Raw genomic sequence first — 21,660 nt, 5'->3', positions numbered from 1 at the left:
ATTAATCGATTGTCGTTTTTTTATATTTTGTAAGCAAGTCAAACACGAAAAAATTAAAAATTAATCAATTTCACATAAATTGTACATATATATTTATTTTTATTGGTAATCATGCTTTTTAACTATGTTATAGAAAATTTAATATCTTTTATCGACATACATACATATGCATTTATTTTCATTCAAGTGTAAGTACGTACTTCTTAAAATAATGAAATGTAAGAGCTGATTTTTGTGACTGTCTTGTACTGAATTGCTAAATCGTCTTAAGTTACAAAAATTGTCTCTAATATCTCTATTCTCGTTCCCTCACAATAATCACCACCCTCACTATGAGGTGAGGTTTTTGTGAGTTATGAGGTTTTCTGTATGTTGAGGTGATTTCAAAAGCACAAATGCTCACAATTACCTCACAAATTTGTGATATCTGAAAGCAAACCTCACAATGCAAAATCGGTTGTATTTGTTTTGTTATTCTATTCCGAGAAAACCACACAACTGGTTTGGGTACTGATTTTTGTCAGGGCATTAGAATAGGGCTGTAAATCTCGTGATTAATTTGCGGTCGAAAAATGGAATTACATTTCTATACTTACAAATAGCTGGAACACTATATGTATACTATCGGGTGATTTTTTTGAGGTTAGGATTTTCATGCATTAGTATTTGACAGATCACGTGGGATTTCAGACATGGTGTCAAAGAGAAAGATGCTCAGTATGCTTTGACATTTCATCATGAATAGACTTACTAACGAGCAACGCTTGCAAATCATTGAATTTTATTACCAAAATCAGTGTTCGGTTCGAAATGTGTTTCGCGCTTTACGTCCGATTTATTTTTGTTCAGCGATGAGGCTCATTTCTGGTTGAATGGCTACGTAAATAAGCAAAATTGCCGCATTTGGGGTGAAGAGCAACCAGAAGCCGTTCAAGAACTGCCCATGCATCCCGAAAAATGCACTGTTTGGTGTGGTTTGTACGCTGGTGGAATCATTGGACCGTATTTTTTCAAAGATGCTGTTGGACGCAACGTTACGGTGAATGGCGATCGCTATCGTTCGATGCTAACAAACTTTTTGTTGCCAAAAATGGAAGAACTGAACTTGGTTGACATGTGGTTTCAACAAGATGGCGCTACATGCCACACAGCTCGCGATTCTATGGCCATTTTGAGGGAAAACTTCGGAGAACAATTCATCTCAAGAAATGGACCCGTAAGTTGGCCACCAAGATCATGCGATTTAACGCCTTTAGACTATTTTTTGTGGGGCTACGTCAAGTCTAAAGTCTACAGAAATAAGCCAGCAACTATTCCAGCTTTGGAAGACAACATTTCCGAAGAAATTCGGGCTATTCCGGCCGAAATGCTCGAAAAAGTTGCCCAAAATTGGACTTTCCGAATGGACCACCTAAGACGCAGCCGCGGTAAACATTTAAATGAAATTATCTTCAAAAAGTAAATGTCATGAACCAATCTAACGTTTCAAATAAAGAACCGATGAGATTTTGCAAATTTTATGCGTTTTTTTTTTTAAAAAAGTTATCAAGCTCTTAAAAAATCACCCGATATTTATATATCTAATAACAAGAAAAAACGTTAACTTTGGTTGTACGAAAGCTAGAATACCCTTTACAAAAAAAGTTTTCCATACAAGGACACGATTTAGATCGTTCACTTTGAAAAACAATTTATACAAATTGCCAAAACTCGTCCAGATTCTTTGGAGTTGATCGGTGTGGTCCTAACATTCAATTAACGATTGACCACAAATTCTCAATCGGATAGAGGTCAGAGCTTTGGGCTGGACACTGTATTAATAAGAAATCTAGTTCGGCAAGACATTACTTCAAGATTTTGGATATTGGTTTTGGGTCTTTATCCTGTTGAAATATGAGTTCTTCTTTACGACAAGCACTCCTTTTCACAAATCGGGTAATAATTAAATTACAAGCTTCCAGTCATCCGCTATATGATTTCGATGCTCTCTCCACTTCCACTGTTCCTTAACATTCTGTACTGACAATGCAGGTTTTTTATCGCTGCGATATAGCCAATGTCGAGGAGTGCTATTCTGGTATTCCATTTAACAAGCTTTTTTTTTATTTCTATAAATGCGTTCTTTGGTGTCAAGTGGTTGTTTCTTTTCGTATGTTTTATCATATGTCGCCTTTCCTAAATGCTTATGACGCACGGCTTATTTTAAGCACTTTAGATATCATTCGTATTAAGGCCTGCTCTTGTGATGAATTTAATAATACTTCCCTCAATGTGTGATGACACTTTCTTCATAATTTTGAAGGCCAATGAAATATATGTTTTAACTATTAAAAAAATAAAATTTTATTTTTCAAAAAGTTTTTATCATGCGCAATAAGGCATAGTATCAGTTACATGTTTTATTTAAGTCGTGAACAACGTTACGGAAAGCTTTGGTATTTTTTATTGTATACGTAACGACAACGTCAACGCATAATTGAGTACATATACATATATGTAAGTGTTGTTTTAGTTTTATAAGTGTTTTCTTTAGAATTCGATATTTCATTTTCATATAGTATTAACCATTTTCTTTGGAATTGGACAAGAACTAAGGGATAAAAAGCTTTTTCAAATTTTTTTTCTAATTCTATACTTTTGCAAATATTATGTAAAGACACGAAGCACAAACTTGTACACATATTTTTTTCCTACTGTATATAAGTGCTCTCAAATTAAAACTAAGCTTATAATTTTACAAAGTAAATAAATATAGTTTCTTAGTTTCATAAATTTTGTAAATATTTACATATACTGCACCGGTCAACACGATTTTCTCTCGTATTAAACCCCAAATATACTTATCGATGTAGATCAGCCCAAAGCAAACTTAAAGAACTAAAGATTAATATTTAAGTGTTTTTCAATGTCTAGAATCAGAATTCAAGCATGAGAACAGAAACCCCTAAAAAAATAGTTTTTTGTTGACCGGTGCTATTCCTAAAATTTTTATCGACTTTTCAGTTGAGACTTTTAATATTTCTTTACGATTGTATGAATAATACATATTGAATGGATTTTAGAGTATACATATATTTATTTTTTATAATTTAGTATGTTGCGCACAATATTTTCAAACAATTCGCTTATTTCATGATCTTTATTTCTATCCAATTTCTTAATCCTGTCAACTTTATATTTTTCATACAATGTGCCTAGCTCTTTAAAGCTGCTGAGTGCATTGTATTATTATTGTAAAAGATAATTTTTAAAAATTTTCGTTTTATCTAAATAATTAACGAATTTCGGATTTCCGTCTCTCCAAGAGGTATTTCGATATACCTACTCATCATAACAAGCCACCAGCTACCGTGGACCCTAGTGGATATTGCTCACTTTTTACCGAAAATATCGGTCACTCTGTGAGATATAATAATGAATTTCCTAGAATCGTGGCAAATTTAGTACAATCTTTTCAAAGCAACGATACAATTTCTAGAAAAAATTTTCATACATATCGGACCACTAAAGCATATAGCTGATGTATAACTGATCGATCAAACTCTATTCTATATATGGAAAACTTTTTATTCGAAATGTCTTGCCAAATATTGTGGCAAACTGGCCGATCAAAATCAAGTAATTATATGACATCTTTTGTATTTGGGGAGGGTATTATAGCTTCGGTGGAAGCGTTTTTTTTCTTGTTACTGCTCATCCCTAAGTCCAGGGTATATTTAGTTTGCCATGAAGTTAGTAACACCCACAAGGAATCGTTAGAGACCTTATAAAATATATGTGTACATCAGAGGCCTGCATTGATTATGATCGATTCGGTTTGATCAGCCTCGCTGTAAACGGTCACAACTCAACACAGCGGTTCGCTACATAATTGTTCGATCGAATTTCGTGCTCAAAACGAACGAGTTCGATCAATTGCTTTGATTGCTTTGCTTACTGATTCAAACTGATTTTTTGGTTCCGATATGATGATTGGAAATGATTGTACAGAAAAAGACGATCGAGTCCAACGATGCTCGAAAACTCAGACATCGATCAAGCTGCGTTTGAATTGATTGTGATGGAACCAATCAGATCGAGAATTGCCCTGCGAATATCTATGTATGTGCATAGTTTGTATGTACATATTTGTGTGTTTTAACGGAAATAAGTTGCGATGCATAAAATTAACCAAAACATTGCTGCATATACATATTTCTTCATTTTTAACGCTTAAAACTAAAATTCAGTTAATGCTTAAAATTAATAAACAAAGGTTATGCTTAAAATATTAGGGAACACTTCATTGAGGACAACAAAACCTTAAAATTAAAAAAAAGGTTTATTTTTTGGTTTCAATCCTAATCGCTAAAACTTTTATAAAAAGAATTTAAAAACAATAAGCTATCAACTGAACATGGTAGTGGAGAAAAATAAAGTGTGAAAAAAATAAATTAAATAAATTCAATAATTTTAAATATTTACAATAATTAAAATAAACTTGTTTGTATACGAAACGCTTTTCACGGAGATCGACTGGAAGTTGAAGTGCGGTGAGAAGATTGAGTGGATAGGCTGTTGCACCTGCTAAAAGTTGCTCAGGAGATGTAGGCAACCTATTACCATTTTTTTCTTATTGGACTTTGACCAGCAAAAAGGAATTTGGAAAAGTCACTACCATAGTATAAGCTTTATTGTTATCCAATACAAGAACCAACTTGTACTTGCGTTCTTTAAGTTAAGCTTTTTACCTGTACTAGGCTAGCCTAAAAGTATACACCGAAATTGGTGAACGTTCCATCTGGTAGTTGCCACATATATATTTATTTATTTTTACTAACTATTGGCTAACTAACTCACCATTACCTACGAATAATCCCTTGTATCGGGTGATTTTTTTGAGGTTAGGATTTTCATGCATTAGTATTTGACAGATCACGTGGGATTTCAGACATGGTGTCAAAGAGAAAGATGCTCAGTATGCTTTGACATTTCATCATGAATAGACTTACTAACGAGCAACGCTTGCAAATCATTGAATTTTATTACCAAAATCAGTGTTCGGTTCGAAATGTGTTTCGCGCTTTACGTCCGATTTATGGTCTACATAATCGACCAAGTGAGCAAACAATTAATGCGATTGTGACCAAGTTTCGCACTCAGTTTACTTTATTGGACATTAAACCAACCACACGAATGCCTACAGTGCGTACAGAAGAGAATATTGCGTCTGTTTCTGAGAGTGTGGCTGAAGACCGTGAAATGTCGATTCGTCGCCGTTCGCAGCAATTGGGTTTGTGTTATTCGACCACATGGAAGATTTTACGCAAAGATCTTGGTGTAAAACCGTATAAAATACAGCTCGTGCAAGAACTGAAGCCGAACGATCTGCCACAACGTCGAATTTTCAGTGAATGGGCCCTAGAAAAGTTGGCAGAAAATCCGCTTTTTTATCGACAAATTTTGTTCAGCGATGAGGCTCATTTCTGGTTGAATGGCTACGTAAATAAGCAAAATTGCCGCATTTGGGGTGAAGAGCAACCAGAAGCCGTTCAAGAACTGCCCATGCATCCCGAAAAATGCACTGTTTGGTGTGGTTTGTACGCTGGTGGAATCATTGGATCGTATTTTTTCAAAGATGCTGTTGGACGCAACGTTACGGTGAATGGCGATCGCTATCGTTCGATGCTAACAAACTTTTTGTTGCCAAAAATGGAAGAACTGAACTTGGTTGACATGTGGTTTCAACAAGATGGCGCTACATGCCACACAGCTCGCGATTCTATGGCCATTTTGAGGGAAAACTTCGGAGAACAATTCATCTCAAGAAATGGACCCGTAAGTTGGCCACCAAGATCATGCGATTTAACGCCTTTAGACTATTTTTTGTGGGGCTACGTCAAGTCTAAAGTCTACAGAAATAAGCCAGCAACTATTCCAGCTTTGGAAGACAACATTTCCGAAGAAATTCGGGCTATTCCGGCCGAAATGCTCGAAAAAGTTGCCCAAAATTGGACTTTCCGAATGGACCACCTAAGACGCAGCCGCGGTCAACATTTAAATGAAATTATCTTCAAAAAGTAAATGTCATGAACCAATCTAACGTTTCAAATAAAGAACCGATGAGATTTTGCAAATTTTATGCGTTTTTTTAAAAAAAGTTATCAAGCTCTTAAAAAATCACCCGATACAATAAACATATAGTATATAGCTGGATTATGCTTCGTACCCCGCCTCCCGGAGGGGGTCAGGAAATACAAACAAGCCAATCGAAAAAATTAGTTTCCGAAATAGATGAATTGAAACAAAAATTGAGAGAATTAGAACAATTATGTGAACAATTTAAAAGTGAAAAACAAAAGCTTAAAGAAAAAAATAATCGCCCACTTGTGCCTAATTATAGTCAATCTCAATACGAAACTGATGAAGAAGAACTAGCTCTGGAAACAGACTGGTTTTTAAAGAAAAATAAAAGGCCTAGCAAAAAGCGTAAGGCCGAAGCTTCACCAGAAGTGATTTTAAAAGAAAGTACTTTTTCGTCGAACGGTGAAAACCACACAGTTAAAAATGAAAAACCGAAATATGAACCGCGGCCTCCATCTATATATCTAATATATATATCTAATTATAAAGAACTAAATAACCTAATTAAAGATAATACTAAAAGTTCTTTTGTATTTAAACTATTAAATAACGTCATTCATAAAATAAGCGTTACATCAAGTGATGACTACAGATTAGTGACAAAAATGTTGTCTGTGTCGGGAGCTTCGTGGTATTCCTTTGAAGACAAACAAACGCGTCCAATAAAGGTTATGATTAAAAATCTCCACCATTCGTGTAGCAATAGTGATGTTATCGCTGATTTAAAAGAACAAGGTTTACATGTTATAAACGTCGTAAATAAACTCAAGTGGAAAACACGAGAACCTTTAAACATGTTTTTAGCTACTTCTGATTCTAATGAAGACATCAAAAAAATTTATGAAATCAAACACATTCTACACACCGTTGTTCTCATCGAGCCTATTAGGAATTCTAAACTCATTCCACAATGTAAAAATTGACAGGCATTTGGACACACAAAGAAATTCTGTGGCAAAATGTCAAAGTGCGTTAAATGCGGTGGTAAGCACAAAACCATCGAGTGCCAAAAACCAAACACAGAAAAACCAAAATGCTGTAACTGTGGCGAAAGCCATCCGGCAAGCTACAGAGGATGTATGGTTGTCAAGGAGCTTCAAAGCATATGTAACAAAGCCTTGAAGAAACAAAAAGTTACCACAAATTTGCCCAGTACATCAACTAATCCCCCCATTGGTAATAAAAGTACTGTCAAGAAGCAGAATCGTGTACAGACGAGTAAGCTCACTTTTTCTAAAGTACTGAAAGGCAACTCAAACGTAATACGAAAAAAACACAAAGATGACCGAAGATCTACTAACTCAAATACTTGAGATGTTAAATAAACAAGAAAAATTCAATAACGATCTGTGCAGCCGTTTAGATAACCTCGAAAAAAATAAAACAAAATTTAAGGCATGAATTGTGCTCTCCGAGTTATGACATGGAATGCAAATGGACTATTAAAGCACCAAGAAGAGCTTCTACTTATTTTACAAAAAGAAAAAATAGATGTACATACACTTTGCGTCATCAGGTTAGCACATCTTCATCAGCCGAATATGATTGCTTCTGTTTTTGTTGTTGTTAACTAACTGCTACTTTATTGTTTTCTATTTCTTTCATCTGTATATGCACTATCACTGGCAAAGAGAACATGCGAGAATAATGTCCCGTTATTTGATTTTTGTTATTTTCTTCTATTTTTAATCGGAAAATGACGCAATTTTTGCATCATCAGGTTAGCACATGCAATTTGTCTTTCATTTATCTTCGGAAGTTGAATACTTATTGACACCAAATTTTTTGTACTGCTCACGTGCTCTATTTTCATTAATATGGGTAAAAGAAATGCGTTTTCGGTTGAAGAGAAAGCAAAAATCGAAGCCTTTGAAGAGTTAAAGCTTTCAATAACTGAAATATCGAAAAAAACCGGCAGGAGTCGAAAAGTTATATACAATTTCTTACGTAATAAGTCGAGATATGGTCGAAATAATAAAGGCGGTAATAATAAAGTGCTTTCCGATACTGATAAGGGAGCGATTTTGAGAGAAGCATCCACCTCTCACGAGTCGACCGCAAAGATCAGGACAAATGTTGGCGTAAAAGCAAGTTTATCTACTATTCAAAGAGTTATAATTAATGCTTCACACTTGAACAGACTGAAACTACAGAAAAAACCACCACTTAACGATGCACGAAAGGAATTACGACTAAATTTCTCACGAGAACACATGGCCTGGAAGTCTGATTGGCACTATGTTGTCTTTTCAGATGAAAAGAAATTTAATTTAGAAGGACCCGATGGATACAATTATTACTTCCATGATCTTCGGAAGGAGGAACATCATTTGGATCGACTTCATAGTCGTGTGGGCGGAGTAATGGTGTGGGGAGCCATCTCCTACTATGGTACGTGCGACCTGCAATTTTTAAACACGAATATGAATGCAAATTCATATAAAAACGTACTCGAAACGGCTTTTCCCCATTTTAAAAGTTTGTTTGGAAATGTACCATGGCGCTTCCAACACGACAATGCTCCGATCCACACTGCCCGGATGATTAAGTCTTGGATTAAAGCACAAAATGACGATTTATTACAGTGGCCGCCTTACTCACCGGACTTAAATATAATCGAAAACGTGTGGGGGTGGCTGGCTCGCAAAGTTTACGAGTCCGGTAGACAATATTCCACCAAAGAGGAATTAATTGAAGGCATTAAAAGTGCATGGTCGGCTATTTCTTTGAACTATATTGGGAAGTTATACGAATCGCTTCCAAACCGCATCTTCGAAATCATTCTCAACAAGGGAGGATCGACTCATTATTAAAACTATTAAAAAATATGTAAATTATTTAATACATAAGTTTAGAAATAAGTTCTCATCTGAAAAGGTTAAAAAAATTAAAAAAAAGTGATGTGTGCTAACCTGATGACCTAAATGAAATTGTTAATTTTTTGGTTGATTTGAAAAATAAATTAAAAAAAAAAATGATAAATAGAGAATCTTTAATTTTTGTTTTATTTAGTAGAAAATTTATTTGTTTATAACCACTAAAAGAATTAGAGCTTTAGCTTCTTTAGTTTTAAATTAAATTAGCCAAAACTAGCAAAACCAGCGGTGTGCTAACCTGATGACGCGCAGTGTATGTCTAATTTCCGAAACTCATTTTACGAGACACAGCCATATAACTTTCAAAAACTACGATATCTATCATACAATCCACCTTACACAACTATTACATTAAAAGCAATGAACCAACCCTTGTCAATTACTGCAATATATTGCCCGCCGAGATACAAAATCCTCGTTGAAGAATATAAAGAACTTCTCAATATGCACAAACACAAATTTATTATGGGAGGCGACTAGCATGTTTACTGGGGATCGCGCCTAACGACAGCTAAAGGGCGAGACTTAATCCAGGCAGCTCAAGAAACGGGGTGTGAGTTTGTATCGACCGGAACACCAACTTATTGGCCAACGGACACCAACAAAATACCAGATGTAATAGACTTCTTTATAACCAGAAAGATATCTCGAAATTTTATAGAAATAGAAGGTGGATTAGATCTAAGCTCTGATCACTCCCCATTATATTTAACAGTAAGTGAAACAGTCATTAAAAGAGATCTTAGTCTGAAGCTATACAACAAAAATACGGACTGGACTTCGTTCAAACAAATACTTCAGACTAAAATAAAGTGTCCGAAAATCACAACAATTGAACAACTATAGTTAGAAGTTAACACATTTACGAAAGAAATTCAACAAGCAGCTTGGGATAATACTCCAAAGTTAGAGCGGAAAAGTGTAGGTTCAAATTACCCTAAAGAAATAAAAATCCTTCCAATTAAGAAAAGAAAGTTACGACGGAAATGGCAACAAACCCGCTCACCACTTGACAAAACCACCCTTAATAAGGCAAGAGCAGAATTAAAACGAGAAATTGCTCATATTAAGAATGAGTCAATTAATAAATATTTATCTCAACTATCCGCTGACAAAAAAGATGATTACTCACTCTGGAAAAGTACTAAGTATCTGAAACGTCCAACATGTTGCTTCCAATACATGGGCTAGAAGTGATTGTGATAAAGCTAATGCATCTGTAAAACACCTAGCTGAAACCTTTCGTCCAAACGAGGATAGTGAAATCGCGTTCCTCAGTAGCATTCAACAGGATCATGCAACAATCCCAGCAATCACCATTTGTGAACTTAAAAGTGAAATTAAAAAGCTTACAGTTAAGAAAGCAGTTGGCTTTGATTTAATTACAGCTGAAGTGTTAAAGCAGTTACCATACAAATGTTTACGCAAGCTCGCCTATCTTTTCAATACAGCAATCCGTGTGACATATTTTCCAAGTCTTTGGAAAGTTGCCGAAGTTGTTATGGTTCCTAAGCCAGGAAAGGATGCTCACGTAGTCTCGTCAAATAGACCAATTTCACTACTTCCAAAAATATCAAAACTTTTTGAAAAATTAATTTATCTAAGATTAAAATCTATAATCGACGAAAAGCAGTTAATCCCATCGCATCAGTTCGGTTTTAGAAATAAGCATTCAACAATAGAACAAATTCACAGAATAACATCAGAAATAGAAAAATCCCTGGAGGAGGGAAACGTATGCTCAGCTGTATTCCTTGACGTTGCACAAGCGTTTGACAAGGTATGGCACGATGGCCTTATGCAAAAACTAAAATCATGTCTTCCGGTTGAGTATTGTGCTCTTTTAGAATCGTATATCACCATGAGATTTTTCCGTGTAAAACAAGAAAATGAATTCTCTAAACTAAAAGAAGTTGAAGCAGGAGTTCCTCAGGGAAGTATCTTAGGTCCATTTTTATATATTCTGTATACAAGAGACTTACCGTTAGCACCGCAATAGTATGCGTCGAAAAAACAGCAGAAAAAGCTGCGCTAAACCTGCAACATGCAATCAACTCTGTAGTAAGCTGGACTAAAAAATGGAGAATAAAACTAAACGGTGGCAAATCGGTTCATGTAAATTTTACAAACAAAAGAATCACTTATCAACCTATAAGTATTCTAGATGTCTGCAAACCATACGCAACTATAGCTAAATATCTTGGCATCACGCTCGATGCTAGATTACCTTGCGCAACTGTGGGGATGTGCCAATGATGGCAGTATTAATATTATACAACGTTTTCAAAACACGGTGCTAAGAGGCATTGTAAATGCTCCTTGGTACTGCAGAAATGCTGATATTCATCGAGACCTAAGGATGAATACAGCCGCCGAAGAAATAAGGAGTCAGGCAGATGCCCACTACATCTGCATTCCATGAAAAAGTGGAACTCTGAACTGTTTTACAAATATGCATTTTTTATATATTATTGCACGTATATAGTGAGATTATGTTCTCATCTAAAATAATTTACAAAAGTTGTAGTGAGTATGTCTCATTTTTTGTAAATACCGTTATTTATTGAGAGTAACAACAAGTCTTTACACAACTTTTTGCGAGGTCGCTGCCACTATTGTTTATCAGATAGAAACTAGATTTCTGTTCTTAGTTATAGCGTATGGTCCGCTGTATTTAACTGCATACTAATTTTTTTGGTTAAGTGTTTTTTTGATAAGAAATTAATCATAACGGAAAGGTAAGTTTCGATGTCCCATACGTGACGCTTAATTCCTTTTTCTATTAATAATTGTAAAACAAGTCGACTATACAAATTGAAATTTTCTGTTAACAGCTAACTTTTAGTGGTCTAAAAACTGGTGAAACAATTTTGTTTGAAATCGCTTTGCTTACAATATATTCTTGGTGATAATAAAGTGTCTGTACGTGACGCCAAAGAATAAGTTATCTGACATCTTCAACTTTTACTGGCGTTTGTAATAAACAAAGCCATTTTTTGTACTGCAAATCTCAATAACGCAAAAATGAGCGACCAGCAACCATCAACCACTGCTAGCCGCATGCGAAAATTTCGAGAAAAGCAAAACCGCTAATGAGACTAAAAGATTGCGTGAGCTTCGTAAACGAAAAGCAGAAAATCTTTCTCAAGGTGAGTTAAAAGCAATTTTACTTAAGGAAAGGGATAAGAAGAGATTGCAAAGGGCAAAAAAGCGGGTTGAACTTAAAAATCCTACTGATTCTCCTGTAAGTACTGAATCTCCGCACAAGTCGAAACATACTTTATCTAAAGCTGTTCAAAAGGCTGTAAAAGCACTGCCTCAATCACCAAGAAAGAAAAAAGTGGTTTTTACAGAACTAGCGCGTAAAATGGACATTGCTTTAGCAGAAAGCCCAAACATTAGCACATCAGGTGACGATACACGTTATGACGATGTGAAAGCATTTGACTATCGTCCGGATATTGTGTATACCTGCCCAGGCGCAAATGATTTCATCGTTGTTTGGGAAAACGGCATTAAGAAGAAGTATCAAAAGCATTATTTGACTTTGTACCTACGAGAAGCCTTTTGCATTTTTAAAGAATTTTTTCCTAATATCGAAATTGAATTTTCAAAATTTTGTAGTCTAAGACCGAAAAACGTTTTGCTAATGAAAGACACACCTTCAGACCAGTGCAAATGTTTAACTCATGAAAATTTTATGTTCAAATTGAAAGGTTTGAAACAAAATTATTGTAACGATTGGTGGACTATGATTTTATGTGATCCTTCTTTGGATTTGAAGTGCTGGAAAAATGAATGTGATACTTGTTCTGATGGCAAAAAAATATTTATTTCTATGGATTTAAGTACAATCTGTGTATGGAAAGAATGGGAAAAAAAACTCAGAAAATAAACTACGTTTAGTAAACCACGAAACAAGTTCAGGTGAACTTAAAGAAAAATTGATTGATTCTATCCATATTATGATGAAGCATGTTAATTTAAAACGAGTTCAAGCCGGTGAATTTCAAAAAGACCAACGCAATGAAAATGTGCGAATCCTTCAAGTTGATTTTGCGATGTCTTTTGGCTGTGAATACCAGAATGAAGTTCAAAGCGCACTCTGGTAACGAACAAGTGTGTTTTTTTATTTACTGCTGCAAGTTTTTACAAAGGCAATTGGCAAACATATCTTATATGCTCAGATGCAAATTCGAAAGACAAGGATACAGTTTTTGTTTTCATCACTAAGTTGTTTGACTTGATGCATAAAGAAAATGAAGACTTACCTTCAGCGGAAATTATTTGGAGTGACGGCCTTTCATCGGAATTTAAGAACCGTTATATGGTTAAACTAACATCAATGTTGAGCGAAAAGTACAAAAGGCCCTTTTATTGGAAATATTTTGCTACATCGCATGGAAAAGGTGTGATAGACGGAGATGGGGGAAATATCAAAAGACTTGTAAGAGAGAAAATAATGAGCCAAAATGAACATGTTGTTGTCCAATCAGCCAAGGACTTTTCTGATTTAGCTTCTCAATTAGTCACAAAAACCCGTGTGATTTATGTGCCATCCTCTGAAATTTATGAAAGGATTAAAAGTGTATCGCCGTGGTACAATGCCAAAGCGATAACTGGAATTTCCAACTTCTATTTTATTAAAACTGTGGAGAAAGTTGTGGAGTGCAGAAAACATTGCCTTTCCCAAGACAAAACTGTATTTACATATTGATGTTTACATATATTATAGATTTAAGTTGAACTATGTCCCGTACGTGACGCGACTTGTCTGTACGTGACAAATATAAAAAATTTTTTTTTTAATTATAAATATGTGTTTTAATTAATATTTTTTTTCGCTAGTAGCAAGCTTGATTCTTAGTTATAATTTCCTTCGAAGACACTTTTTGTGCACCTGTAATATATTCGCTGAAATCTGAATAAAACTATAACGATTTCGAATGTTGGTTGACTTGATGTTTCCCGTACGTGACGTGGGTTGTTTGCATTTTTCTTCAGTATTTCATGACTTTTTTTAAATGTTTCTTCGCACTATTAAAGACTAGGCGAGAAATCTTCTTTTAGACACATGCCTCTCTAGTCGATTATGTCGCAGAAAACCACATAGCTTAGTTGGAAGCTAAAATATAAAGAAATTAATATATAATTATATACCGTATATGTATGAATATTACTATTAATTTCTATGTAATTTGTTTTTAAGTTATTCAAATCAAACTGCTCGTTAGTTAACTAGTTGTAGTGATATCAAACATTGTTAAAGTTTTAAAAATGTTTGTAATAATAAAAAAAAAAAACTGAACATGGTCCGAGCCTATTTCTTTTTTCAGTTATAATATTTCCAGCTAAAGAAAAATAACGCTCAGCGGCCACGCTGCTGGCAGGAATCGAATGAATTTGCAATGCTAGTTTGGTTAAAAATGGGTATTTCTTTTCATTATTTTGCCACCAGTCAATTAAATTAAAATGTTTATCCATTGCAATTTTTTCATTGCAGTACCTTTCAAATTCTTCCTCAGGCGCCTCTGCGGTTTGTGTGGAATTCCGTTTTATTAAATGCGGGAAAAAGAAAGTGTCGTTGGTTCTATTCCCTGCTGAAACTTGGCTATTGGTATCTAAGGTATTGTCTGAGTCAAATGAAAAATGCGTTATCGATGAATCCGACAAAGGTGTATTTGGACATGATGATTGATTTTCTGTCAATAAATCATTTGGCTGCATATTTAAAGCCGGTGGATATAAAAAATATGCAACTTTGTATGGCACAAATACCGATGTTAGGGTCTCATATTTCATTAATCGATTATTTTACGAGAAAACTCGATTTTCGAGTAGAATCAGAATCGAGTTCACCATCCCTACTGGCAGCCATCGCGTGCACATACATATGTATAATAACCTCCGCACAATAACCACCACAAAAAAAATGATCTTTTTTCCATGTAATTTATATGGAAAACAGAAAATTTGAAAGAGGCACCTCTTAATATTAATAATATAATATTAAGAGCTCATCTTTTGAGTGACTTTTTTTTTACACATTTCGAAAGTTTTGAGCCTGTTTTTCAGTTGAAAAAAAAGGTCGCCTCAGAATGACACACCCTAGTCTACATGTATAAATGATCAGCATGATGAGCTGAGTCGATTTAGCCATGTTTGTGGATCTGTATATATCGACCTGAAATTTTTCACCTGACCTTTTCTCAGCAGAAACTGTAGATTTTTCGAAACGGTAAATATCAGAATACAAGCGGAGTAAAGTAATTTGCGAAAAACCTTTTCATTTAAAAAAATTGGGGTGGATTATTGTCTAAGGCAAAAATGCAATATCCGAGGTTATTGTTCTCTCTGTACACTATAGCATATATGCAGGTGCCATACAAACTGACCGATCGAAATCAAGTTCTTGTACGGAATCGTTTATATTTGTGAAAGGTATTATAGCGTCGGTCTAACCGAAGTTAAAGCAAAAAAACTTTAACGACAAAGAAGTACTGTAAACAATTTCTTAAGTAGGGTTTTTCACTTTCGTAAAATCGATTTTTTTTATCTTATCTTATTGTTTAACATTTCAAGAATATGTTCTCAAAATTTTAAGTCGATAGAGGTAATATTCTTAAAGTTATCGTCTTATTAGTCTCCTGGCTTTAACGCTCTAACTTTAACAGCTGAGGGCGGTCGGGATAGAAGTCCAACTTTAGGCGTGTTTTTCTCAAAACTACTTTTTCAAAGTCCGTGTTCACTGTCATTTCAAAACTACTTGATCGATTCATTTCAAACTTTGAACACATTTTTAACATATAAAATGCCGCCCCCCAACGTTTATTAAATATTTTTTATACTCTCGCAACAATGTTGCTAAGGAGAGTATTATAGTTTTGTTCACATAACGGTTGTTTGTAAGTCCTAAAATTAAAAGAGTCAGATATAGGGTTATATATACCAAAGTGATCAGGGTGACGAGTAGAGTTGAAATCCGGATGTCTGTCTGTCCGTCCGTCCGTCTGTCCGTCCGTCTGTCCGCCCGTCTGTCCGTCCGTCTGTCCGTCCGTCCGTCCGTGCAAGCTGTAACTGGAGTAAAAATTGAGATATCATGATGAAACTTGGAACACGTATTTCTTGGCTCCATAAGAAGGTTAAGTTCGAAGATGGGCAAAATCGGCCCACTTCCACGCCCACAAAATGGCGAAAACCGAAAACCTATAAAGTGTCATAACTAAGCCATAAATAAAGATATTAAAATGAAATTTGGCACAAAGGATCGCATTAGGGAGGGGCATATTTGGACGTAATTTTTTTTTGGAAAAGTGGGAGTGGCCCCGCCCCCTACTAAGTTTTTTTACATATCTCGGAAACTACTATAGCTATGTCAACCAAACTCTACAGAGTCGTTTCCTATAGACATTTCCATATACAGTTCAAAAATGGAAGAAATCGTATAATAACCACGCCCACCTCCCATACAAAGGTTATGGTGAAAATCACTAAAAGTGCGTTAACCGACTAACAAAAAACGTCAGAAACACTAAATTTTACGGAAGGAATTGCAGAAGGAAGTTGCACCCAGGCTTTTTTTAAAAATTGAAAATGGGCGTGGCCTCGATTTCAATGAAATTCGATATATAATATTTTCCTAACACCTTGATGACATGTACGAAATATGGGTGAAATCGGTTCACAACCACGCCTTCTTCCAATATAACGCTATTTTGAATTCCATCTGATGCCTTCTCTGTATGATATATATGTACATTAGGAACCAATGATGATAGCGGAATAAAACATTACACAAATACGGTATTTGAAAAATATGTAAATGACGTATAATGAAATCTCGATTATCACTTAATCATGCGAGAGTATAAAATGTTCGGTGACACCCGAACTTAGCCTTTCCTTACTTGTTTTTTATTAAGGGTGTTTTCCATCCATAAAAGGGCGGAATTTTTAGTGGAAAATAAGAGTTTACACTTTAGATGGCCGCCAAAAATTTTTGAAGGCAAAAAAAATGATCAGAAACTGTTGGGGGGAAGATTTGATTATAGTTAAACTAATTTTTCTTTATTTTTTATTTTCGCATAATTTCCAGCCGAGTTATGGTGAACACCGCAAAGGCCTCTTTTCTCATGTGTTTCTGGGAGAATATCTGTTACCGGCTTATGCCTCAATATTTCTGCATAAAAAAATTACCTTACATTGTCAAAAGTGTTAAAATTACTCAATCCATATTTGAGAAATAAATTCACAAAAAGTATTTTTTTTTTTACCTTTAAATACCGCTTTTGGGATACGGAGTTGCGAAATGTTGTGTTTAGCGACAAAAAAAGAATTAATTGAAATGGACCTGATTGGCACTAAGTGAACCAAAAACGACTCACTTGCAACCGCTATGTTCGCCGTGATGAATCGGTCATGGTTTGGACTGGATTTTACTCTGATGTAAACACTCCAATGTGCCTCAAATAAGCGCGGCAATATATATTGAGTTATTGGATGATAAATCGATCAAATTTGCGGGACATAATTATGGCGATAACTAGACTTTCCAGCAGTATAACGCGCCAATCCACAGTTTTTTTACTCGAGAAATATTCGTTCCTGGAATGACCAGCAAAAAGATCTATACTCCATTCATTTCAAACAATGTGATATTGCTAAAAGAAGCAATAGTGTAGTATTTACCAGCATACACTAAAATCTTTGGGTAATTAAGGGGTGTTGGGTATAATAAGAGATATGAAAAAATTATTAAAAAATATATACAATATTTCTGCAAACATATTGGGACACTAAATGAAATCTCTCCCAAAAGCTTTTAAATTCGGAAAAAGTTAAGATACTTCAAATTACAAATACTACTATTAGAAATAGTGTTGGAAAAAGATTTTTATAATTCATGAAAGACAATGCGAAGCTTATGTGTTAACTTTCCTAAAAATTTAGCTTTATAAGTACATACATATGTATGTACCTGTATACATATGTATATATAACATCCGGGGTGATTGTGCAATTTATAAAAGCGTTTCTTATAGAAGGAAATTTAAATGCAAATCTATGCATACATAAATGTAAATGAGCTTAAGGGTCGCTTTTTGTCATCGTTGCTTTGATATACATACATAGATACATACATATATGTATATAATAAGTAAGCACGCATGTAAACACTCATATTTGTGTACTACTCTGCCTTCTTGCCAAAAAGCAGTAACTATTTATAAGAAATTGAGTAAATAATTGTACTAAATTTTTTAGCCGAATGAAGATGTTTTTTGACGCCGTTGGCAACATAATTAAATGTGTAGTTATAAGGGAAAAACTAAATGCCGAAAAATAATCTTGGCCAATGGGGGCTAGCATTCGTTAAGGCGCGTCTTGCCTATTGGTTGCTACAGTTCACTTAAAAAAGCGTAGTTTTTTACATGTGTCATCCCATTTTGCCACATTAGCGATTTACTTTGGAGTATTGCTTGAGACTAACGCATCACGCATTTGCACATATAGGCGAATGGGCATAAACTGTGTATGGGTGTGCCGCGAGGCAGCTAATGAGGGCGTAGCACGTAAACCGCAGAAATCGCGCACACGCCAATCGCAAACTTTGGCTGTGTAAAGTATTGTCCTTGCCGTTACCGCCGCCACTGCTAAGACGTTGCGTGCTCTCTCATGTATCTCGAAAAACTACTACAAGACTTAATACCTTGCTCACACCTTCATACTCGAAGCAGACAGCTAAGTTTTGTTGTACATATATACATATTCATTGTTCATATCTCAAGTTATGCGTAATAGCTTCAAACACAATAAATTAGACATACAGCTAAATATTTTCAATTAATGCGGATGTATACCTATAAGTTACATATATTTGTGCCATAAGCCGAACCAGTAAAACGTATATGGTGGTGTAGTTATCGTTGGTAAGTATTATAATACAATTTTTATACATGAATTATAAGGTGTTGGAAGTAAAGGGTGTGAAGACATTAATTGAAATGGCAGCAAATTTAAGTCTTGAGTTAATTTTAGAACAGCCTGTATAAAGCTATATTTTTTTCTCGAAATTTTAATCGCATACCCTCTATTTCTTTTTATAAATGGCTTTTGAATAATTAATAAAATATATGATGTATGTAAGAAAAAATTTAAAGATAAGCGAAGCATCTCAAGTCTACTTCAATCTTCTGCTCTTCTTCTTTACTGGCGTAAACACCAATTCAAGATAAAAAGTGCAGCCAGGTCCTTTTTCACCTGGTAAAATGGAGTGGAGGTCTTCCTTTTCCTCTGCTTCCACCGGCGGGTGCTTCAAGGTTGAAGTGTTCCCTTCCATCCGTACAACTGACCTAGCCAGTGCAGCCGCTGTCTCTTGTTCGCTGAACTATGTCAATGCGCAGAGGCCAATTAATCTTTCGTAAAACCTTTCTCTCGAACAATCTTAAAGCCGACTCATCAAATGATGTCATTGTCCATGCTCCGCACCATTTAGGTAGCAGAATGGAAATGATAGGGGACTTGTAGAGTTTGGTCTTTGTTCGTTGAGAAAGGAATTTACTTTTCAATTGCCAACTTAGTTGAAAGTAACACCTGTTGTCAAGAGTGGTTTGGAAATTGAATTTATCCTTCGATTTGGGTTTAAAACTTATTATTGCGAGAGAAATACAGCACAAATTATGAAATAAAAATTATCAATTCCAATTTTTAAGTGTTTATAATCGAAAAGTCAACCATATTACATAGTGGCTCATTTTATTAAAAATTCAAACAGAAAAATCCTTTTACATTGCGTGTTTCATAACGCAAAACGATGACTGCCAAGTTTTGCGAATCTTTCGATGACTTCTTCGGCGGTGATTTCGATGTCATGATGCGTATGAAGCAACGCTAATCCAACTAGTCTTCCTTGAAGCATGGTCGTCCTAAGCCATGTTTTGATGCGGCGAAGATAAGAGAAAGAACGTTCAGAGCTCGCGTTTGTTACGGGAAGTGTACAGAATATTCGGAGATAGGTGTGGATTGTTGGGAATATGTCGACATCACATTTTCTTAATGTTTCCAGTGCAGAACTTGGAATTTCACTGCCTTCAATTTTTTGTTGCTGCTGCCAGTGACATTGCCAGTAGCTTAATTCACCTTTGAATTACAATTTTTGTACGCTTTTTTCATCATCCAGAAGATTCCCGACTCTTTCTATCAAGCATCCGATTAGATCATCGATTTCGTTTTCTTTTAAAAGACTTGATTTTTCTGGGAGCAACACACTCAATTGGTAACCATCCAAAACTTCTTGTGAAAAACGAGCATCCAAATCTTCTTTGATGGTATCCAGCAGAGTTATGTAAACAGAGATCCTGTAGTAATCTTCGCAAGTTTTCACGTCGTAATTTTCGCGTTTCGTTTGTCGACCACATGTTCTCGGTTTCGCTTCGTCAACATCGAGTTTTTCCGCCATTTTCTTGGCTTCTGAATTAATCAATCGGAATATTTCATCAACTTTTTCCCTCTTTTTTTTCAACGTGGCAAACAACGTCCCAATCATTTTTGATGCCTTCGCCAAATCAATCGCTTCCTTTTGAAGAACTACGCTGAGCGAATGGGTGAGCGATAGAATGTCGCTGAGACAGAAGAGCCCGACGATAAATTCGAACTTGCACAAAGCCGATATGAGAATTGTTGCTTTGCCTGCTGTTTCTCTGTTCTTCCACTCACTGAGTTTTGACAGAGCTTCGATGATCAACGGTAACTTCGCAACAAATTGAAGGACAGCATCGTGCCTCTCTACCCATCTTGTTTCATACAACTGGACAATTTTTCACCAAGTATCTTTGCTAATACAGTCACACGTTTTGGAAATGAGTTCCTGAAGAATTTGTCGGCTTCTCGTATGGCACTGACAACGTTTTCGATTAATCGTACTTTCACTGACTTTGAAATATTGTTGTTGAGTTTGTGCGAGAAACACGGAGTCGTGACAGCATATTCGACCAAATATTTTTTTTTTTACAAAATGTGAATAAAAATCGGGAACATTTCCCGACAGAGCCGGAAAAATTTCCGTGCCTGATTTCCAGGCGTTTCCGGACCAGCTGTTATCGTCGGGAATCGCCGGGTTCCGAGGACGAGGGCAAGTTAAAACACGGGTTCTATATGCAAAATTGGCTACTTCTATTGTTGAATAAACAAACATAACCTCAATTTTTATGTAAACACTCGTTTGAATGTCAGTGAAATTTCACCACGCATAAAAATGAACAGTAAAATCGAAACAACATCGATACTTACCATTTTAGATATTCAAAATCGGGCACTTTATTTTCCAGAATAAGGTATAACTTCACAGAAATTGACCAAAATGAAATGGGTAACTTGGGCAATTTATAGTTACTATATAGATGATTCCGCTCAGCTGGGCATAGCGTGATTCTATTGCACAGTCAAGTTGAGGCGTTTTTGGCGAGATAAACGGATTTAAATGAAACGTCACCATGCGTCGAGTGTTTTTATACTCAATAGTACCAATTGTTCAGTATGAGACATATATGCCCGCAGATATATCGAACCTATGGGGCATCCGATAGTCGCAAGTGGCATCATGTCTATATGTTTTTTGTGGTTCGTGGTGTCAGCTGACGCTAGGTGATATCACGAACTACGA

At 35.4% G+C, this 21,660-nt stretch overlaps 1 protein-coding gene across 1 annotated transcript in view; it reads right to left on the bottom strand.

The window, feature by feature from the left end:
* LOC126766128 (uncharacterized) overlaps window positions 1-21,660 on the bottom strand; it is a 254,390-nt gene that overhangs the window by 127,494 nt on the left and 105,236 nt on the right. The gene's annotated exons all lie outside the window — the stretch shown is intronic.

The sequence above is a fragment of the Bactrocera neohumeralis genome, unplaced genomic scaffold, assembly GCF_024586455.1.
Source record: "Bactrocera neohumeralis isolate Rockhampton unplaced genomic scaffold, APGP_CSIRO_Bneo_wtdbg2-racon-allhic-juicebox.fasta_v2 cluster11, whole genome shotgun sequence".
NCBI lineage: Eukaryota > Metazoa > Arthropoda > Insecta > Diptera > Tephritidae > Bactrocera > Bactrocera neohumeralis.
The sequence above is the reverse complement of the archived record's forward strand: the minus strand, read 5'-3'. Positions and strand labels throughout refer to the sequence as shown.